General features: G+C 40.8%; 1 protein-coding gene and 2 pseudogenes across 1 annotated transcript in view; 1 reads left to right on the top strand and 2 right to left on the bottom strand.

The window, feature by feature from the left end:
* PI4KA (phosphatidylinositol 4-kinase alpha) overlaps positions 1 to 19,212 on the bottom strand; it is a 112,247-nt gene that overhangs the window by 92,075 nt on the left and 960 nt on the right. The gene's annotated exons all lie outside the window — the stretch shown is intronic.
* LOC109461450 (tRNA-splicing ligase complex subunit RTRAF pseudogene) lies at positions 1,314 to 2,855 on the bottom strand (annotated as a pseudogene).
* On the top strand, positions 11,828 to 12,651 carry LOC109461451 (large ribosomal subunit protein P1 pseudogene; annotated as a pseudogene).

Below are 19,212 nucleotides of genomic sequence, written 5' to 3'. Positions count from 1 at the left end.
GCCCCACATGCCAGGTTATTAGAGCCTGGACTGTACTCTAATAACAACGGGAAGCCAGAGCCGCTGGGGTGTGCACAGAGGCCTTAAGGACTTAAGTTTAGAATTGAGGTTCAGAAGAATCCCTCTGGCTGCAGCATGCAGAATGGATTTTGGAAGATGAGGGTAAAAGCAGACAGACAGGTCGGGAGACCCTGTAGTAGTCCAGGCAGAGATGGTAGGTAGTGACCAGAACGAGCAGAGACAGAACAGACCAGCTCAGGATGTGTTTCAAAGGAGGAGTTTCAGGACTTGAGGGACAGCACGTCGAAGTGAGGGAAAGATTATTTTAGTTGCCTCTTTGCCACACTTAGAAAGTATCTGAAGACGAAGACGGATATCCAGAACATAGGAGGTCTAGAAATATTCTATATAAGGAGCGGTTAAAGGAACGTTTAGCCTGGAGACAATCAGCTATAAGTAAACACAAGCGCTGTCCTCCCCTATTTGAAGGGCTCCAATAACACGATCAATAGCAGCAGCTACGCCATTGTTAACGTTAGTTACTAGTGCCTTTATTTGTTTCCCCACTAACCTGTAAGCTCCTAGAGGGCAAAAATCGCCTCTTATTTTTGAATTCCCATCTCCTCCACTGTGGACATGGACGATAAGAGGCATCCAGGCTGCAGGCTCTGCCATCCAGTCTTACTTTTTGCTGAGACGTCACTCTGACCCGTATGGCAGGCTCTCTTCTCAATCCAGACCTTCCCTATTTGGGGGACTGCTGCCAGCCCATCCTGGCACTTGCCTCAGAGGGCAGAGGCAAACCCCAAGGTTCTTCCTTTATGGCAAGTGTAAGAACCAGATTTCTCCTCACAAGGCAGGCAGGTGTTCTGGGCGGGGTTGGGTTTTCTCTTTGCTAGTTCCTTTGTTTTTGAGATATTATTACACTAGTATTCAGAAAGGCATAAACATGAGTTCCAGCAATATCCCAGGACAAAAATTCAGCATCATGAACATTTCTAAACCCTCCTGCCCATGCAGCTGTCACCATACCCAGCAGATAGCTGAAGGCAGCACAGGTTTTAGCATCCTCGTCTCCTCTGGACTGCCTGGACACCTCTATCTCAATGCCCAGGGGGGCCCTGAGGGGCCATGGATTACTCTGACTGCAGACCTTCCTCCCTCACTGCCACTCAATCAAAAATATTTAAATAGAAATCATTTGTGACAATTTAGAAATTACTCTAGAAGGGGAACACAGTTTGTTAGCTTGTTTTCTTTTTCACTTTCCCACATTTTATTACAGAAAAAGCAATGATGATAAACCTCTAGAATATAGTCAATTTTCTGGGATTCTTCCCTCGAAAATGTGACATTTGATTTCCAAACACATGCCAGAGTATCCATGGTTCCCAATTGTACTAAGTAGGTGAAAGGCTAAAATCCTAAAATGTTCACCTTCCAACTTTCCCCCGTCTGCGTCTGTCTTTGGAACGACAATTTCCAATGGCTTAATTTTTGTCTGTAGCTCTCTGAGCTCTTCTATACGCAGCCATCGCAGAATTTGAGCAGCTTCATTAAGAAATGCATCTCCTGTGTCAAAACCAAGAATGGGCTTGTCTAAAGCAACAGGCAAGCCCTCTGTTGCTTGCTTTGCTTCAGCAACTGCATCCTGTGTCAGGCGCTCCTGGACCAAAACGTGAATTGCCGTAAGCATTACCAGGTAATCGTCACGATGCTGAACCTGAAGAAGGTCAGCCAAAGCCATTACACCAGCCTCAAAATCAGGATTAGTTACATCCAAATTGACATCCAGATCAATGGCTCTGCATTGTTAGCTGCACTGTCAGCATTTTTTGTATCATCAGGTACCAAGTCCTTGCAGTTTTCAGCATTATCTCCATACTGAAGTCTAACAGCGAAACCAAGAAGCCAGTCAATTGCTTCTTGTCAATCTGGAAGCTTGAAAGGACAATTCGCATCTCTGAGATACTTTTCAAAGAATTTGGGCCAATCCCTGCTGCGGATGTTTCTTAAATTACCTCTGTCTTCAATCTTGTAGTGTCTGACTTTCTGATCTTCAAGCCAAACAATAAAGTTCCTGAATTGTTTCATCTTCGTAGTGGAAGCAAGCAGCACTGTGGTAGTCGAGGCCCGTCAGCTTGTGTCGGAACATAGTCCCCACTTCTCGCTCTAGTCCCCGGGGCTTAGGAAACGTGAGGAGGCGCAGGGGGTGCAAGTACCAGCGATGCGGCAAGAGCAAAGCGGGGCACAGAATTTTAAAATGGGAAGGACAGCTACCAAAAAGAACTACTGAACAACTTACAGATCTCCAGAACGATTCAGGAATGCAGGAACTGCATCGTGGCAGGCAGAACAATGCCCCCCACCCCAAGATGTGTGTGTCCTAATCCCTGGAGCCTATGGGTATGTGCCCTTCCATAACAAAAGGAACTGTGCAGAAGTGATTAGGTTAAGGACCTTGGCATGGAGCGATTATCCTGGATTCTTTGAGTGGGCCCAGTGTAACCGAAAAGGTCCTTAACAGTAGAAGACAGAGGGGGAAGAGGCCAGAGGGATGTGTCCCGAGGGCTTGGCCCAATGTGCTGGCTTTGAAGGTGGAGGAAGGGCCGTGGACCAGGAATGTGGGAGCCTGGAGAAGCTGTAAAAGACCTGGTGATGGTTCTCCCCTAACATCTCCAGAAAGGCAAACAGCCCTGCCATCACCTTGGTGTCTGTCCAGTGAGACCGGTATTGGGCTCCTAATCTACAGACTGAAAAACAAGAAATTTGTGTTATTCTAAGCCACTAAGTGTGTGGTAATTTGTTATAGCAGCAATAGGAAACTAATGCAATTAGTCAAAGTGTTATTAAATGAAACTCAGAACCTGGCCTGCCTATTAAGAAAGATACAAAAATCAATAAGCAGACGACAGGCAATATTTATATCCTTCTTTATTTTTTTCTGTATTTTCCTTAAAGAACATTGTTAACTTCAGAATCAAAAAACAAAAAATTAATAGTAGAAACAACTGCCATTAATGCACATCTTATTTTTAAAAGGAAAATAATATTTATGCTCTTAGAGCTCAGAAAATACAGGTGTATAATATTTCAATGGATACAACCTGAGCAATCCAACAACAGAAAGTAACACAAAACGGGAAGAAAATCTGGATCAAATAAGCTACGCAGACATTTTCTACATACAATGCTCCCACAACGTCCTTAATTCCAACATCTTAACATCATAAAACAACTCCTACTTAAATATAACTTCCCCAAGAGTCTCAATCTAGAAAAGTTTTTCTCCTTTTAATGGAGCAACAGCCATAGCTATTCCAGCCCTGACAAAGACACCCACGGCTGCACGGTAGAGACCAAAGCAGGTTGAAACAAGAGACCTGGGCGTGTAAAGCTTAATCTCACAAAGTGGTATCTTAAAAACACTTCACAGCTCTGTGCAAACAAAAACTAAATTTATTAAATTACCTCATTAGCAAAAAAAACAAACAAACCATGGACAAAAATGGAATACGACATTGAGCTTTTCTTGGTGTAATTTCTCTACAGAAATGCAGGCTGCACACAAGTTCAACGAATACACTGAGCAGACAGATGCTCACCCAGACCCCAGACCTGAGGACCACTAACAACTCCCGAACATACTCAAGGTCATAGATGATGTCTGCAGGAGGTCACACGGACTGAACTGCCAACGTCCACTAGCGGCAGATCTTCACGGGTCATATCCTACCCCGTGGTACAGGTTAGGCACAACCTTAGGCGACCGGTTCTTAATAGCCCCTCTGTCTGACTTCTGTCTCTCCCTACTCCAATACCACCCTTCCAGCTCATGTACCTTCAACGGCTCCCCGCTCCAATGAACAGTCTATGCACACTCCCAGCTGGCAATGAAAGTTCTCCCCAACTTCCCCTGAACACCCAGGCCCCAGATACAACATTCACTTCTCCCTCCCTGGCCTTCTCCATGGTCTTCACCCATCTGAAACATTGCATTCAACCTACCTCATCTTCCCTATAAAAATTCGACCCATCCTTCCAAGATCATGTCAACTGTCTCCTGCTTCTCCAAGCTTTTCCAGCCAGAGCCCCGCCATGTGATGAGATCTCTCCCATCACACCTCTCATCAGCCCACCAAGAACTCTGTAGTTCTCTCGAGAGAATTACCATTTTTATATCTTATTTTGGTGTTACTTGTATACTTCTCTTCTGCTCAATGCAAACAGGACTGTGTCCCCCTCATCACTGTATTCACTGTACCCTATACGTTCCAGAAACTTAACCACCACTTAGTGGACCTAAAAGAGATTTAATGAGATGAGAAGGAAAGAAATGACAGAGAGAGGACCACTAGAACTCAGGCTTCCTAATACAGGGTTTAACTACATTGTGATACTTGTCAAATCATCAGTACTAGTCATGTTCAAAAGGCCCTCAGAAACCGAGCCTCTTGTGAGAAAAACAAGTGAAGATTTGAACCCAGAGCCTGTAAAAGTTGTCACACATCAGCTAAGGGAGAACCAGCTCTGGTGGGTGCCATTCCCCAAATACAGCTAACAGTCATTAAGCATTTACCACCTGCCAGGTGCTGGTCTGTGTTATCTCATCTAATCCTCATCACAGCATATTAGGTTGACAGTATTAACTATCCCCATTATATGGACGGAGAAATTGAGACACAGAAAAGTCAAACTCCCAGTGCAGAATAAAGCTTTGACACTATGATAAAAAAAAAAAATGAAAAGAAAAATAACATTGAATGATTTTTTTCAGAATTTTACGACAAACTAACAGGTTGTTTTTAGTGGGGTGTAGAGTCTGTCATTGTAAAAGGTCATTAAGTTCAAAACCGGACAGAGCCAGGTTACTCCCATTTACAAAAAGGATCCAACGGGGCTCTACCCGTCACTTTGAGATGTGGACCATAGGGAGACAACAAAGATAACTTACGCAGACTTTGATAAGAGCTCCTGACAGCACTTTAACCCAAGACTATTAAAAGACAGAGACCACAAAGTGAATTTAGACTGCCAAGGTAAGGAAAGGCCAAACCAAGAAAAAAATAAGATGCCCTCACAAGTTGCAGATGAGAATCAAACATAACAGTGGGTGTAGGTAAGGCATTTAGGTCAAAATAAAGCTACAATAATAGCATTACAAGCTGCCTAATTAAGCAATTTTGAAAAAGCACACAGCTTTCGTTATCTGACACCTCTGGGAATAGTCTTTCTGGAGAAACAAAATTCCCTGACAACTAAAGATTAGGCTTTAAGTATTAGTGGTAGTTTTTTGTGTTAAAACCATGTTTTAACTGCCTTTCTCAAAGTTACTGCCTCTTAGAGAACTGAACGTAAGTTAACATTCCTAAGTGACTCAGAGCTATCAGGAGAAACAAAGGTGATTGTGACACGAGGCACAACACGTTGCTGTCGCAGGTGGCATAGCACCTGCTACTCCTACAAGCAGCCCTGGAGGGGGGTTTCACCACAGATGCTCTTTTGGTTCCCATTTCAGCACAGGCAGCACTACACACGCTTTACACACAATTGATAAGCCACCATTCTTTTTTTACTTTTTTATTTTTTAAAAGATTTTATTGAGGAAGAGGAACAGGACTTTATTGGGGAACAGTGTGTACTTCCGGGACTTTTTCCCAAGTCAAGTTGTTGTCTTTTCAATCTTAGTTGTGGAGGGCGCAGCTCAGCTCCAGGTCCAGTTGCCATTGCTAGTTGCAGGGGGCACAGCCCACCATCCCTTGTGGGAGTTGAACCGGCACCTTGTGGTTGAGAGGACGCGCTCCAACCAACTGAGCCATCCGGGAGCTCAGCAGCAGCTCAGCTCAAGGTGCCGTGTTCAATCTTAGTTGCAGGGGCGCTGCCCACCATCCCTTGCAGGACTCAAGGAATTGAACTGGCAACCTTGTGGTTGAGAGCCCACTGGCCCATGTGGGAATCAAACCAGCAGCCTTCGGAGTTAGGAGCATGGCGCTCTAACCGCCTGAGCCACGGGGCCGGCCCGATGAGCCACCATTCTTGAGCGCTGCTCATGTGCATGGCAGAGAACAGTATGTACAATGCTCTGTGATTCCTGGCACATCATTTCAACAGGAAATACTCCAGTCATCAGGGGAGCTGCACAGAGTCAGGAGATTCTAATGTTTAGTCCAGCTCTGCTACTTCTTAACTAAGTGAACCTAAATAAGTGACAAAACCTACCTGAACATCTCTGCCTTTGCATTTCCTTCTGTCAAATGTGGACAAAACACAGTGTGCGTGTATATACAGAAACATGAAATCTTGCTTGCGCTTTAAAACTATGGCAATATAGCAAATCATCGCCCTCCAGCCTCAGTTTTCACACATATAAAAGGATGAGCAGACGCTTTTTTGCAATGTCTGCTCCAGCAATAAAATTCTGTGACCCAAGTACTTCCACCCGTAGCCATGAGGGAATAACAGGACCTGGATTTAACTTCCTGCCATAAAACAACTAGAAAAATGGACAAATATATGAAACCACTGGTTTCATACAATGGACATGGAGCAAAGGACAGGGATACCTGAGAGAGGAAACAAAGTGAGCTCTGCGACTGCCCTCATTGTCTGCCAGAAGGTACATCCCGGGCCACAAAACAAGGAAGGGCATCCCAAGGTGGTCATGCTGGTCTCACTAAGTTGAGGAAACAGACATGGGAGTATAGAAGTCTGACAGAGCTGGAAATTCTGAAGAGGAAAGAGCTCAGCAGAAAAAAAAGCTCCAGAAATCTGCAACAGATTTCCTGAGTCTTCGACGTATACCAAGACACACCAGTACAGGGTGACATTCCATAAAGTGGGGCCAAGAACAACCAGGGAATTGAGAGATTAATGGTTCCCAGAGTTTACACAGAACTGCAAGGAGTCTGAGTTACTCCCAGCCAGAGTGGAAAGCCCTCAAAGCATTCAGTAGAGATCTCAGAAAAGCCACACCTTAGTAGTGGAGCTAAACTATCCCTGGAGCAAAAGGTATTTTAGACCTGCCCTAACAACGTTTAAAAATGAGCTTTGCAACAATGCAGAAAAAAATCATTTGAAAAAATTCAACACCCTTCATGATAAAAACACTCAAGAATAGAAGGGCACTTCCTCAACCTAATAAAGATCATCTAGAAAAACCCATAACTTATATCATACTCAATGGTAAAAACTGGTTCCCTAAGGTCAGGAACAAGGCAAGGATGTCCAGTCTCACCACTTATATTCAACATTGTACTGCAGGTTCTAACTCAAACAATTAGGCAAGAAAGTTAAATAAAAGGCATCCAGATTAGAAAGGAAAAAATAAAACTATACTGGCAGATAATATAATATTGTATATACAAAATCCTAAGGAATCCACTAAAGAAATATTAGAATAAACAAGTTCAGGAAAGTTGCAGGATACAAGATCAATACACAAAAATCAATTACAATTCTGATTTCAGTTTACAAGATGAGAAGATTTCTGGAGATGGATGGTGGTAATGGTAATAAAACATAAGGAAAATATTTAATAGCTCTGAACTGTATGCTTAAAATGGTTAAAATGGCAAGTTTTGTGTTATGTGCACTGCACCACACAAAAAAATTGGGGGAAAAACCAATTTTATTTCTATACAGTAGAAATGAACAAACTGAAAATGATATTAAGAAAACTATTCCATGATGAATTTTATGTTATATAAATTTATCTCAAAAAGAATTCCATTTACAATAGCACCGAAAAAATTAAAATATTTAGTAATAAATTTAACAAAATAAGTGCAAAACTTATACTCTAAAAACTACAAAATCGTTGAGAGAAAATAAAGAAAACGTAAATAGATAGAAAGACATCCCATGTTCATGAATAAGAAAGAATACTTAATATTGTTAAGACTGCAATATATTCCAAATTGACCTACAAATTCAACACAACCCCCATCAAAATCCAAGGTAACTTCTTTGCATAAATTGACATGCTAACCCTAAAATTCGCATAGATATTCAACGGACCCAGAATAGCCAAAACAATGTTGAAAAAGAACAGAGTTGGAGGACTCACTCTTCCCAATTTCAAAACTTACTACAAAGCAAGCTACAGTAATCAAGACCGCGTATCAGGATAAGGGTAGACCAATGGAATAGAAGTGACAGTCCAAAAATAAACTCTCGTATTTACAGTCAACTGATGTTTAACAAGGGTACCAGGAACATTCAATGGGGAAAGAATAGTTTTTCCAAGAATGGTACAGAAACAACTGGATATCCACATGCAAAAGAATGAAGTTGTATCCCTACCTCACACCATATACAAAATTAATTCAAAATGAATGAAAAACTTAAATATAAGAGCTAAACTATAAAACTTCTAACAGAAAGCCAGATGTAAACCTTTGTGACCTTGGGATTAGGCAATGGTTTCTTAGATATGACAACAAAAGTATAAGCAACAAAAAATAAAATCGACGTCATCAAAACTAAAAATTGCTCTTCGAAGAATGCCATGAAAAAGTTAAGACACGCCACAGAATGGGAGAAATATTTGCAAATAATATATCTGATAAGAGAACTGTACATAAAATATATTGATCAAGATGAACTGGGACTTTAAGGAAACTGATAACACCAGGGGATCTATGGGAAGAACTGGGTTCATGGAAGTTTATGAGACCACCTAGTTGAACTCTATGGTCCTAATTTTTCATAAAACTCTATGGTTCTAACTTTCTGCCTTCCTGCCTTCAATACCCTCCATCTCAGCACACAAGCCAGAATGTGCACATGGCTTACTGGGTCTGCACATGCTGGTGCTGGGTTGCAGCCCTTTTTCCTTTCTTTTTCCTGAATAAATCCTTTTTGGTGACAGAATACCTAGTTGGTATTATTGTTCAGTCGACAAAACTATTACAACTTATTAATAGAAAGACAACCCAATTTTAAAATGGGCAAAAGACCTGAATAGATATTTCTCCAAAGAAGATATAGATGGCCAATAAACACATAAAAAAGAGTGGTTATTCTAGGATATACAGGATGGCTCAACATCATTATCCATCAGGGAAATGCAGATCTAAAGAACAATGAAATACTACTTCACACCCACTTGAAAACATTATGCTATGTGAAAGAAGTCAGTCACAAAGGACCACATATTGTATGATTTCATTGATAGGAAATGTCCAGAATAGGCAAATCTACAGAGACATAAATAAATTAGTGGTTACCTAGGAATAGGGATTGGGAGGGATAGCTGGGGGGGGGGGGGGGGAGTAACAACTCTAGGGATGCAGGGTTTCTTTGGGGGGTAATAAAAATGCTCTAAAATCAATGGTAGTGCTGGATGTGCAATTTTGTGACTATATTAAAACAGTGAATTATACATTTTAAGTGGGTGAATTTTATATGTGTGTTAAAGGTGTGAGTTTTGATCACACCTTTGTGATCAAAAGATATGGTGAATGTTTAAATTTAAAAAATTTGTTACAGTAAAAGATGCATTGCCATTAATCCCCCTCTAAATACTCCCTCTTGCTCCAAACACACTTATGCCATCGTTCACGCCTCTTTCTAAAGCAGTTCTAGAAGTCCTCTTTTGTGAGTGTCCTTAGTTGTGCTGTTGTGGCTGCCTCAATGCCCTGAATCGATTGAAAACATTTATCTTTCGCGGTCATTTTGACTTTTGGGGAAGAGCCAGAAGTCACATGGTGCCAGATCCGGTGAATAAGGTGGATGAGGACACACTGTAATGTTTTTATTGACAGAAATTGCTGTATCAGAAGCGATGTGTGACATGAAGTGTTGTCATGATGAAGGATGAAGACACTCATGAAAGAGGACTTCCAGAACTGCTTCAGAAAGTGGCAAGAACGATGGGATAAATGTGTTTGAAGTGAGGGGGAGTATTCTGAGGGGGATTAATGGCAATGTGTCTTTCACTGTAATAAATTCTTTAAAATTTAAACATTCACCGTATTTTTCAATCACATCTCATATCTTAAATAAAGCTCTTTAAAAAAAAAAAAAACTAGCCTCATAAGATCAAATTGAACCACAGGTAACTTAACTGCCAACCAGAACAAAGTCCAACATTCCCTAAAGGAAGACAAAATCTAAACACTCAGCAATATAAAATCTCCAACCAAAGATCACCAGAGAAGCCAAGAAGCAGGAAAATGCAACAAAAAACCAAGAGAAAAATCCATCAATAGATGCCGTGCAGAAAAAAGTTCACATGGCAAGCCTGAGGCTGCTATCTTTAGAAGGCCCAGCTTACACGGACCGTCCTTGGAGAGAGTCTGGGAACTTAGCACTTTAACTGTTCCCTCCATTCTCTAATTTATAAGGGTAGTTCACCATGCCTCAACTATACAAACAACGTGATTTATGCTGAACACTAACTTGCATCTGGGAGTCTGGAATTTCAATAGCTGCTAGGCATAGGGTACCTACATAACCACCCACCAATAAAATTATTGAGCGCTAAGTTTCTAATTGGCTTCCCTGGGCAGAAATACTGTAGATGTTAATGCATTTTTTTGTTGCTAAGGAAAAGAGCACACCTGATGGAAAAGAGCACAAAGAAGCCAGTGCATGGGTTTCTCCAGACTCTGTCTTTTTCCCTTGCTGATCCTACCAAGTATTCTTTCACTGTAATAAACTTTAACCACAAGTAACTATATGCTAAGTCCCATGCATCCTTCCAGTGAATCGCTGAATGTGTGGGTGATCTTGGAGACCCCTGAAAAAGAACCAGAACCAGAAAACGACAGAGATGATGGAATTAGCAGGCAAGGACATTAAACCAGCCATTAAAACTATGTGCACATGTTTTAAGGAAAACATGAATACAGTGAGAAGAGAAATGAAAGATATAAAAACAAAATCAAATGGAATTTCTGGCGATGAAAAATACAGTATCTCAAATAAATTTTTTAAAAAGCACTGGCTTGGATTACCAACAAATTAGAGACTGCAGAAGAAAAGGTTGGTGAACTTTAAAACATGGCTACAGAAACTAGATAAAATGAAGCACAGAGAAAAAAGGATGGGGAGAAAATGATTGGAAATATAACACGTGGGAGAACATGTAACATACATGTAATCAGCCTCCCGGGGAAAAAAGGGGGAGAGGAACAGATAAAAATATTCTAAGAAATAATGGCAGAAAATTTTCCAAATTTAATAAAACTATATGCCCAAAGATCCAAAAATCTCAATGAACTCCATGTAGGATAAATAAAAAGAAAACCACACCAAGTCATAGCATAATTAAATTCTCAAAAGCCAATAATAAAAAGGAGAAAATCTTAGAAATATCCAGAGGGGGGAAAACACAATAGATACAAAGAAACATGGATAAGATGATCATGGTCTTCTAGTTAGAAGCTATGAAAACCCCAAAGAAAATGAAATGATACCTTTTAAGTGCTAAAATAAAAACCTAGACTTCTATAGTCAGCAAAAATGAAACTGAAAAAAAAATCACACTTGCAGATTTGCACTATAAGAAATGCTAAATGATACCAGGTGTAAACATGAATCTACATAAAGAAATAAAGGAAACTGAAAACTGTGAATATGTGAATGTTTTTCATATTTTTATGGTTATCTCGTAAATATTAGGTTGGTGCAAAAATAATTGCAGTTTTTCCAATTATTTTTAACCTTTTAAACCGCAATTATTTTTACACCAACCTACTATAACAAGATACACGTATTGTGGAGTTTATAACACAGACAAGTAAAAACTCTATGACAACAACCACACAAAAGATGGGGTAAAATGGAATTATAATTGTAAAGTTACTACAAGTAAAGCGACACAATGTTATTTGAAGGCAAACTATGATAAATTAAAGAGATGCCTATTTTAACCCTAGAAAAACCACTTTTAGAGTCAATGGAATTGTAGCAGCTACATTCTATGTCAGAGGGGTAGTTGATTGGGGGTGGGGGGTTATCATTTTGTGAGGGGTGTAAATGTCTATTACATTGTTTTGTACACCTGAAACTAAAAACAACAACAACGAAAAGACAAAAGAAAGAGCACTAATAAGCCCATAGTGGAGATAAAACGGAAAACTAAAAAAAATGTTCAATGAATCTAAAAGAAGGCAAGAAAAGTCCCTTTCCTTAGCTGCCAATAAGGTGCTCCATCCTTCGAGGAAGCTCAGTCTGCATGGCGGTGAGGCCCTCACTTCATCTGGTGACCAGCCCCCGGCTGGGCAGCACTCGCCTGCCCCGTGGCCTCCACCTAGCAGCTCTCCTGCATCTGCTCCGGCCCTCAGCCTGCACTACAATGAGGTGACTGTAACAGAGGATAAGATCAACGTCCTCATTAAAGCTGCTGGTGTAAAAGTTGAGCCTTTCTGGCCAGGCTTGTTTGCAAAGGCCCTGGCCAATGTCAATATCGGGAGCCTCATCTGCAATGTAGGGGCTGGTGGACCTGCCCCAGCAGCTGGTGCTGCCCCAGCAGGAGGGCCTGCCCCCTCCACAGCTGCTGCCCCAGCTGAGGAGAAGAAAGTGGAAGCAAAGAAAGAAGAATCTGAGGTGTCTGATGATGACATGGGCTTTGGTCTTTTTGACTAAATCTCTTTTGTAACATGTTCATTAAAAAGCCAAACGAAGACGAAGAAGACGAAGACGAAGAAGAAGGCCAAGAAAAGAAAAAGAGATGCGATAAATAGAAAACAAACCAAGATAGCAGATTTAAATCCAACCATACTAATAATTTCATTACATGTAAAGGGTCTGAACACTCCAACCACAAGATTTGCAGACCAGAAAAGGAGCATGCTACATGCTGTCTACAAGAAAATCATTTTAAATGTAAAGGCACAGGCTAAAAGTGAAAGGATGGGAAAAGACATGCTAACGTAAACACCATTAACAAGAAAACTAGTGTGGTTATCTATGCTCATGGCAAAGTAGATTTCAGAACAAGGAACATGACTGTTCATCATGATAAAGAGGTTAATTGATGACGACGACATAATTATAAGTGGGTTTGCTCCCAAGCATAAAGTCAAATTACATGAAGCAAAAACTAGCAGAACTCACAGGAGAAATCAATAGATCCACAATTATGCTTGGCAATGTCAACACTCCTCTCTCAGTAATTGAGAGAATAGACGGAAAATCGATCAGGATACTGCAGACCTGAAAACCTACTTGACCATACCGATATCTACAGGAAACTCCACCTCATCAAAGCAGAACACACATTCTTTTCACAATTGGAAAGTTCACCAAGAGATACCTTACATATGCTGTGGCACAAGACAAGGCTCAATAAACTAAAAACAACTGAAATCAACAGAATAAAATTAGAAATCAACAACAGAAAAGTATCTATAAATCTCCCAAATTTTTGAAAACTGAACACACTTTTACATACCTCTAAATCAAAAAAGAAATCATAAGGGAAATAAGAAAAAATATTTTGAATATAATGAAAAGAAAACACATCTTACAAAATTTGTGGGATGTTGCTAAAGCAGCACTTGGAGGAAAATGTATATCTCTAAATGCTTATATTAGAGAAGAAAATCCAAATTCCTATGATCCTATAATTATATAATTGTTATAAGCCCCCCCAAAAGATCTAACAGACTGTTTTCTTAAGTGAGAAAAGACTACTAGAAAAACAATACTGAACATTTATACTAAAAAAAAAACCATTCATACTAAATGTAATTTTCACAAATCTATTTAAAGTGATCTTAAAATATTTCCATCTATATGCTAATCACAATTGATATTTTTATTTTTTATTTTACTTATTAATATTTTAAATTCTTCACCAATCCCCTAAAAGCTATTAAACTAAGACGCTTTTAGAATAAAGTCGAAAATCATTTCTATGACCTGCCTTGGTGATCAAGCCCTGCCCACCTGCCCACCTATTTTGGTGCCCCCCCCAACTCCCTAAGCTGCAACCACTACAGCCTTTTTTAAGGTCTTCAAATGAGTCAAACATTTTCCTACTTCTGTGCCTTTGCACAAGCTGTACCCTCTGCTAGGATTATTCTTTTCTACATACTTAATTAGCTAATTTCTATTCATCTTTTAGCTGTGTTTAAAGTCTTCCCTGGTATCTATATAAATAATGACCCCAGGGTGGCCAGTTGGCTCAATTGGTTAGAGCGCAGTACTCATAACACCAAGACTTACAACACCAAGGTCGCTGCTTCCATTCCCACATGGACCAGTGAGCCGCAGCTTCCACAACTAGACTGAAGACAACGACGTGACTTGGAGCTGAGCTTCGCCCTCTACAACTAGACTGAGACTTGGAGCTGATGGGTCCTGGAAAAACACACTGTTCCCCAATATTCCCCAATTAAAAAAAGAAAAAGAAAAGAAAAATCATGACCCTATTTTCTCTCTCCTCAAACCATTTACCTTTTTTTAATGAACATAAAATTCACTGATACCATTTACTTTTGTTTCATGGCACTTGTTACCATTTTAAATTATATCTACTTATAATTTTTTTGTTTAATGCTCGTTTGTCTGTCTGTCTCTCTTCATGATAAACTACATGACAGCAAGAACAAGTCTCTTTATGCATCCCTCTAATGGGCCCCTCCAAGACCTAGCACAGTACCTGACACATAGCAAGCACTCAAAGACTATATGAATGGATGAATGAATGTCACCGTCTTTTGCTTTCGTAATGGTATATAGCCTTCACTATCCTAAATCCAGGCTTCCAGACCAGCTGTAAACACAGAAACATTCAGGAAAAGAGAATGGCTTCAGCAGCAGAAATAGAGCCTCTCAGAACTCAATACATAAATGCAAGTGAAAACTGAGGATTTTTGCCTCAACGCTGGATTTATGTGTCAATTTATCACATAAATGAAAGTAGCGTTCTGGCTGGCTTGGCAATATTCAAAAGAGACCAAGCTTTTTTCCAAAATGCCAAGTTACAAGAGACAAACAAATACAAAAACAAATAACTATATAAATAAGTCATCAGGAATATAAGATGCATAGATAAACTTCAGCAATTAAAATCAACGATTGGACTAGCTAGCAGCTGGTGAAAGGGACTGGAGGCAATCACATCTCCACTGGGTACAAACTGCAAACACAGACAGCAGAAAAGAGAAATGTGCAGTAAGGAGTCAGAAATAGAACATTTCTGCCCTCTGGGGGAGTAAACAGCTAGTGACGCATCAATTCTGAGACTCCCTATGGGCATGGGTATAAACAATGCAGCCATAATAGCCTTCCTGACGCACACCACGCAGGCCCTGAAACATCCAAGGGCTCTCCCCTATCTCCTCAGTTAAATCCAAACTCTGAGTCTGGATTTATGAGGTCACTTGCTTTCTTCTCCAGTCTCATCTCCACTCTTCCCTTTAGTAAATATACTGTTTCTGGGGCGGCCGGTTAGTTGGTTAGAGCGCTGTGCTCTTAACAAGGTCGCCGGTTCGATCCCCACATGGGCCAGTGAGCTGCACCCTCCACAACTACAATAGATTGAAACAACTACTTGACTTGGAGCTGATGGGTCCTGGAAAAACATACTTAAAATAAATAAAAGTTAAAAAAAAATCACTAAATAGACTGTTTCTGCTGACCCCTACTCCCTGGTGTTCCTCATCCTCCATGCTTTGACCATCTTTGACCCTCGCCAACCACTCCTAGCATTTACAAATCACTTTCAAGCCTTTCCTACTTAAAAATCTCAGGAGAAAGTAACCTCCCAGCAAGTGCCCACATTTTTTCACTCTCTTAAAGCACGTTTCCCTTTTTCACTATTACATTTTTCACATACCTGTCAAGAGCCATGGAGACATGGTTTGGGGCCCAAAGAAAAAATATCTGCGCCTCCCACTCCCACCGCAGCAAAACAGCTAATATGTGCCCAGGGGATTTTTATTGAAAAGCTACATAGTCGACCAAGGGTCTTTCTAGACAGACAGCTGGCCAGCCCTGCACTATTATGGCTGCTGCTTATTTATAAATTAGTTGAGGACTGGGATCGTGTGTACATCTGGTAAACTGTAGAAAATAAGCTACCCAGAGTAGGCACGGCTGGGAGTCAATATTTAAGCAACAGGACTGCAAGTATGGAAAGTTTCCACAGAGCAGAAAACAAGAACATAGCAGTATCACACACAATCACGTCTGCCTTCTGGGGTTTTTGGTTGTTTAATTCATAATTTAATATAGCCAACCATGGTCAAATGTCATCATCCTGGGATCAAAAGAATAAGGCACCTTTTTATGCTTACTGAGTTAGCAGGAAAAATAAATAAAATCCAACACTGGTGAAGCAATAAATGCACAAGGCATCTTGCCGATGCTGTCATAACTAAGTGAAACACACAATTGGGCAGTAAATATCAAAATCCATCTACAATTTAACACAAGGATGTAATTCAGACGACAACAAAATGCTAGGTGTGCAAACATGCTGTTTTACAAGGGAAAAACTAGAAAATTTAAACAGAGAAATGCTTAAGTAAATTATGGTCTATCAATAAAAAATGCCATGCAGCCATTAAAATAATAAATACGAGCTATTTTTGAAAAAGGCAATAAAGTAAGTACAGCTATATATGGTTAAACATAAAAAAGGAGCGCTAAAAAATGAAAGTGCTGATGGGCTACTGTTATCAGCTGAATTGTTTCCCCCCAAAATTCACATATTGAAGTCTTAACCCCCCAGTACCTCAGAATGTGACTGTACTTGGACACAGAGTCTTTATAGAGGTAATTAAGGTAAAATGAGATCATTAGGGTGGGCCAGTCCGATCAATCTGACTGCTGTTCTTATACCGTGTTTCCCCAAAAATAAAACCTAGCCGGACAAACAGCTCTAATGCATCTTTTGGAGCAAGAATGAATATAAGACCCAGTCTAATATAATATAACATAACATAACACCAGGTCTTATACTAATTTTTGCTCCAAAAGATGCATTAGAGCTGATTGTCAGGCTATGTCTTATTTTCGGGAACATGGTACGAAGAAATTAGAACACAGACAGGCACAGAGGGGAGACTGTGAAGACACAGGGAAAAGACAATCATCTACAAAGAGAGAGGTTTCAACAGAAACCAACACTGCTGATACCTTCATCTTGGATTTCTAACCTCCAGAATTGTGAGAAAATAAATTTCTGTTGTTTCAGCTGTGGTACTTTGTGTTATGGCAGCCCTAGCAAAGGAATACAGTTAATATGGGATGATTATAGGTAAAGATTTTCTTCTTCCAATTTCTTCTTAAAATATTTTAGAGTTGATTTAATAGCAATGGTTCTAGCAACATGATACCCTCTGCTGACACTCATTTTCTTTTTCCTCTCACTCCATAGATGGTTCTTTCTAACATGGCCTCACAAAGGAAAGGGAGCAAAGATAAGAAATTTTCAGCTTCATGATGCTGAAAAAATGCCAGTACCATTATTTTTGCTCCATGGAGATCACGCTAAAGGACAGATTGGATAACCATGAACTCCAGAAAGCCCACTGCCCTCAGCATCTGGCCACGCATTCCTCCAATTACAGGTAAGAGCTACCAGCTCCTCTTCTGTAGTACATCTGTCCACAAGAGAGGGTCCAATCTGTCCCTAATGCTGCAGTACTGTGTAAACATTAGATCGATCGTTAGCTAAAATACCTCGAGATTCTGGCATCCTAATTGAAGAAAAGAGAAAGGCTATTTCAGGACATGGGAAAGGACTCTGACCAAAGCCTCCTGAGGCTGAGAAGAGGACTGGAAGGGTAAAACATGCCTACTCTGCAGTTCGACCCAGAATGACCAATGTCCCAGGGTTTGGGGTCCATCAATACAGCACGGGCCAGACAAGGAGAGGCAGAAACAGGTCACTGATTTCCTGGATAAAGGGGAATATGACCAGGCAGAGCAAGGAGGTGGCTTGGCAGGGGCAGCTCAACAACATTCTGAAAACAGGCAAGAACCAGGAAAGCAAAGCAAGACAGGCAAGCATACAGAAATCAGAGAGAGGGAGTCTAGAAGCCAACCACATACGTATGGAGATTCCAGTGTGGAGACCGGACTCTCTTTCTTCCTATTTTTCTCCTCTCACCTTTCACCCAGAGGGAGAGTGCTGAGGACTGAGCGGAACAGGGTCTAGAGGGCTTCACTGAGAGTGTCCTTAGAACTGGGCTGCAATCCTGGGGGGTGGGCCTCAGGGTTGGGACTCCAGTCTTAGGGGTACCCTAGCATGAAAAGGTTAACGCTCAGATATAGATCAGAGAATAGATGCCCAGGGGTCTTGGGATTGGCTCTCTGAATATAGCAGGAGTCTATTCACCAGACCTGTGATCCAAGAGCAGATGGAGAACTTGAAACAAGTCTGATTTGTTTCTGGTCACTGGAGCAAGCAAATTAGGACTGTTTCTTATGTACCTGGCTTAGCGTGTACCAATTAACAGTAGGTGATCATAAAATGTTTTCTGAATGAAAGAACGAATGAAGGAAAAACTAAAACCACTGAATAGCAATAGGCTTGGTTTTACAGTCTAGGATTAGAGATGAGTGGAGTAAATCTGGTTGGCATCAGTTTCCCCAAGACCTGCTCACCCTGCAGATGAATGATAAATCAAGTATGGGAAGCTGCAAAAGCAGGGAAGAACTAGGACACTCTGCCAAAGTGCCTAAAACAGCCTTTCAGCTTCACCCCTCACCAGAGCCACAAAACCACTCCCAACTGCAGCAGGCAGGTCTCCAGTCACCACCGCTCTTCTACTGTCAGACAACATTGTCTTTCCATATGCCAGAAAGCTGTGTGGAAAAAAATAATAATCCCATCCCTTCAGTGCTAACACACTGTAGTAAGCTTCATCACACGCTGGTGAGGGAAGATGACATTTACTGTTCATCTACTCTGTGCCTAGCTCTGTGCAAGGTACTTGATGCTTGAATTCATTTAATCCTCAAGAACCACTTCATTTCACAGATATGGAAATGGCGGCTCTGAGAGCTGAAGTTAACTTGTTCAAGACAACGCATACCGTGTTTCCCCGAAAATAAGATCTAACCAGAAAATAAGCCCTAACATGATTTTTCAGGATGACATCCCCTGAACGTCAGCCCTCATGCGTCTTTTGGAGCAAAACTTAATATAAGACCCGGTCTTATTTTCGGAGAAACACATAGTGACAGTGCAGGGACCAAACTTAGCTCTACCTCTAAAATCTGTGTTCTTTCCACTATCCCAGCACACCT

This window comes from Rhinolophus sinicus, chromosome 9, assembly GCF_057876585.1.
Source record: "Rhinolophus sinicus isolate RSI-liver-muscle chromosome 9, RSI-T2T, whole genome shotgun sequence".
In the NCBI taxonomy this organism is placed as follows: Eukaryota; Metazoa; Chordata; class Mammalia; order Chiroptera; family Rhinolophidae; genus Rhinolophus; species Rhinolophus sinicus.
Note: the sequence above shows the minus strand (reverse complement) of the source record. Positions and strands in the feature narration are given on the sequence as shown.